Source organism: Mauremys mutica, unplaced genomic scaffold (genome assembly GCF_020497125.1).
Source record: "Mauremys mutica isolate MM-2020 ecotype Southern unplaced genomic scaffold, ASM2049712v1 000484F_np12_subseq_1:71573_obj, whole genome shotgun sequence".
Classification (NCBI taxonomy): domain Eukaryota; kingdom Metazoa; phylum Chordata; order Testudines; family Geoemydidae; genus Mauremys; species Mauremys mutica.
Genome location: NW_025422974.1, coordinates 1 through 3,856, shown reverse-complemented (window position 1 = coordinate 3,856; position 3,856 = coordinate 1). Strand labels below are relative to the sequence as shown.

At 52.2% G+C, this 3,856-nt stretch overlaps 2 non-coding genes and 1 pseudogene across 2 annotated transcripts; 2 read left to right on the top strand and 1 right to left on the bottom strand.

The window, feature by feature from the left end:
* The first annotated feature begins 412 nt into the window (after positions 1–412).
* LOC123357283 lies at positions 413–607 on the top strand. Its single transcript, XR_006575526.1, has one exon. It is a non-coding gene; the product is annotated as a U2 spliceosomal RNA (small nuclear RNA).
* Positions 608–1,539: 932 nt separating this feature from the next.
* On the bottom strand, positions 1,540–1,714 carry LOC123357281 (annotated as a pseudogene).
* Positions 1,715–3,352: 1,638 nt separating this feature from the next.
* On the top strand, positions 3,353–3,425 carry TRNAF-GAA. Its single transcript has one exon. It is a non-coding gene; the product is annotated as a tRNA-Phe (tRNA).
* The last annotated feature ends 431 nt before the right edge of the window (positions 3,426–3,856 follow it).

The window sequence follows — 3,856 nt, the reverse complement described above, 5'->3', positions numbered from 1 at the left end:
GTCCAATGCCGGGGGCTGGCAGATAGAATCTCATTGGAGTGTGTTTGGTCGAGATATATCCCAGGCTCCTGCCTTCCTTTGCAAGGTGTGTGCGTTATGCTCCCGGTTTTAGCCCGCTAAAACGCAGCATAGGCTTGCTTTGCCCTGGTTTGCTGTATGAGTTCACAGTGAGAGATTGCTAGTCACAGCTCAGGGGGTGGGTTTGTGCACATTAGGAGTGTAAAGGGAACCGTCTTTGAACAGAATGTGTGTTAAGGGGTCTTGCTTTGACTTCTTCCACTGAAGTCATTTCGGGGAAGTGAGCCTCACTTAGAGTTACCTCCTTAGGGTGTTCGTGGCGTGGCTGGGAGCTCGTCACGGTGAGGTTGAAAGCGGTGGGGGCAGAGATGCACGTGTGTCACACAGTCTTGGCATTGGTTCTTGGCTCTCTGTGAGCTAAGATCAAGCATAGTAGCTGGTCTTATCAGTTTAATATCTGATTATGTCCTTTATTTGAGGATTGTATATTAAATTGATTTTTGAAACAGAGGGCTGGACTAGGAGCTTGCTCTGTCCAATCCATGCATCAACCTGGTATTGCATTGTCTCCAGGCCTGGTGCACCTCCTTTTGGGGAGAATGTTCTGGTTTAGAAAAGCAGAAAGAGTTTTACTGTGGTAATACTTCCTGAAAGTGGATTTATTTATTTTCCCCCCAAGTCATTGAAATGTCCAGAGTTTTGGTTTCTTGATGAGAAAATATTGTTATGATTTCTTGGGAGCATTTTGTGAGTTGATAAAGGTGAGGTTCTTTGTTGCCCCAGCTGAAAAATAAGAAGATATATTGGAAGTGGAAAGATTCAGAAAAAAGGGCAACAAGAATGATGAGGGGCTATGGAACAGCTTCTGTAGCAGAAGAGAGCCATGAGATTGGGACTTTTCAGCTGGGAAAAAGAGACAACAAAAGGGGGATACAATGGAGGTCTATAAAATCATGACTGGTGTGGAGAAAGTAAAGAAGGACGTGTTGGTTCTTCCTTCTCATAACACAAGAGCTAGGGGTCACCAAATTAAATTAACAGGCAGCAGGTTTAAAACAAAGAAAAGGAAGTATTTCTTCACACAACCCACAGTCAATCTGTGGAACTCTTTGCCAAGAATGTTGTGAAGGCCAAGACTGGAACAGGGCTCAAAAAATAAAAACAAAAAACAACCACCGCCAACAAAAAAACTAATTGTTTCCTTGTGTTGGAACCAAACTGCCAGATGGGAAGAGGCAAAACACAGCAAAGGCTAAAAGTCAGGTGAAAAGAGAGGAAAAAACTCAGGCAGCTCCCCTGGAGACCAGACAGAGCACCCGGAAATAAAGTATTGCTCTAGGAGCAACCTACAGAAGAGAGCAGTCCTAAAAAACAAAAAAAATGGGGGGGGGGAGGGGGGCATGTCAAATAACCACATACCCAGAGAAAAAGAAAACTTCAGCAATGAGAAAGAAAGAACGGTAGAGCGCTCTAGAAGGCCAAACCCCCCAGCAGTTTATCTTTCCCTTCACCAAAGTACCCCAGGGGAGAGCGCAAACGCAGTCCCCCACTACCACCAAATTCCTGCAGTTTGAGCTTTCCTACATTATGGGGAAATCACTGAGATCAACACACCCGCAGTGCAATGGATAAGCCTCACTCGCGGGAAATACTCACACTTGGTGATCATGGGTATCTCCGCCTTCCAGGTAAGTATTTAAGCTCCTACTGCCCAGCCCGTCACCCGCCCTCGCTCACCGCCCACACTCTCATCCCAGGTGGGGGGACACCAGGCCCCAACGCCACGCCGGCCCCACCCACACCAGCCCCCACTGTCAGGAACAGCCCCCCCAACGTGGCCCCTCTCTTAACTCGCACGCCGAGTCCCAGGTGCCAAACTCTAGGCCCTGCTTGGCAGCCCCGCTGCCTCTCCCACGATGCTCCCTGCTCGCCTACAACATGCTCCCGCGGCTCTGGCCCTCCATTCGGGCCCCTCCACCCTGCCCTGCCGGAAGGCTCCCTGCGCACTCCCCTGGCCAGCCCGGGCTCTTCGGCGCTGAGAGCCCGGCCGCCAGCCCCACCAGGGGCCCTTGCCAAAGTGCCGCCCGGTCCCCGCCGGGGCCTCTGCTGGGCCCGCTCTCCACGGCGGGTGCGTCAGGGGCTGCAGCCCAGCTCAGAAAAGGAGGGGGCCCGACAATGCTGGAACCTGATTTCTAGAACACTTCAGTGATGCCCTAGAGTTGTGGGATAGCTCCCGGAGGCCAATACCATCAAATACCAGCCACACTAACCCTAATCCGAAATGGCCATAGTGATTTGAGCGCTACTCCCCTCATCGGGGAGGAGTACAGATATCGATATTAAGAGCCCTTTATATCGAAATAAAGGGCTTCGTTGTGTGGATGGCTGCAGTGTTAACTCAGTTTAATGCTGCTAAATTCAAAATAAACTCGTAGTGTAGACCAGACCTTAGTGTTCAAACATCTCCTATCTTCTTTGGTGAAAATAAGATCTGAGTTTCTGTCAAATACACAGTACAGAAGTAGCTGAGTGCAAAACCTTCAGCCAGGCATGTTTTGCTCCCTTCCTGCCTCCGCCCAAGCGGCAAGGCAGAAGCGGACGAGACAGGCCGGCTCGAAGACGCCTCCCTCCCGCTTCCCTGTTGGCTGCGCAGAGCTCTTGGCCTGCTCGTGTCTCGTCAGGGAAGTGCGGCCATGCGGCCCAAGCCTGAGTCAAATCCGCAGCCTGGCCAAGCACCATCGCACACCGGCACGGAGCCTGCAGCCCATCATCAAGGTCAAGAGCAATGTAAGCACCTGTCAGCGGTGCCACCTGGCACATCCCTGCCCCTCTCTAGAGCCCCAGGGGGCAGCATTTGCAGCGTCCTCCTGGGGAGGCCTCAGATCCCTGTTGCAGGGGGTCCCATTGTTATGCTTATAAGAAGCACGAAGAATCTTTTTCAGGGTGCTGGCCCCTTCCGCAAACGCCACTGGAGTCCAGAGCCCCTACACCCCCACCGCAGGGGCCAGCTCCCGCCCCAGGCTAGTGCCCCAGCCCCATGGTGCCCGCAGCCTCCCTCCCAGCCCCAGAGTGGGCGGCATGGCCCCAGCCACCCTAGCCCCGGAGCACCGAGAGGGCAGGTTACGCGGCCCCGACTCGACCTGCCATTGACTCACGTAGCTCTGCGCTCCGTCAGCTGGGCTGAAGGCAAGAGGCCAGCCTGTGAGTGGTGAGGGCCTCCTGTCCCGGCCTGAGGCAGCAGTGGACCGCTCACAATGACGTCCTTTTTGTGTGCAACTGCTGCAAAAAACCTCCCAGACAGAGAAGCAACAGGCCAAAATGCTACTATACAGCTGCCAAAGTAGCTCAGTTGGGAGAGCATTAGACTGAAGATCTAAAGGTCCCTGGTTCAATCCTAGGCTTTGGCAGGCCCTTTCATCCCTGTTTGTGCAGGGTTGGCTTGTTTTCTGGGAGGGCAGCAGCACCTTCATCTGATTTTGAGCTCCTCAGCAGGATAACAGAGAGTATGGGTGTCAAGGTTTCCTCCCCCACTCTGAAGTTTAGGTTACAGATGTGGGGACCTGCATGGACCCTTCTAAGCTTAATTCCTAGCTGAGATCTGGTAACACTGCCACCAGCCAGAGATCAGTGTCTGGCACACTTTCTGTTTCCCCAAAACCTTTCCTGGGGAACACAGATCCAAACTCCTTGGATCTTAAAACAAGGAGAAATTAACCATCCCCCCTCCTTTTCCCCCACCAATCCTTGGTGAGTTCAGACCCAATCCCCTTGGGTCTTAAAACAAGGAAAAATCAATCAGGTTCTTAAAAAGAAAGCTTTTAATAAAGAAAGAAAAGGT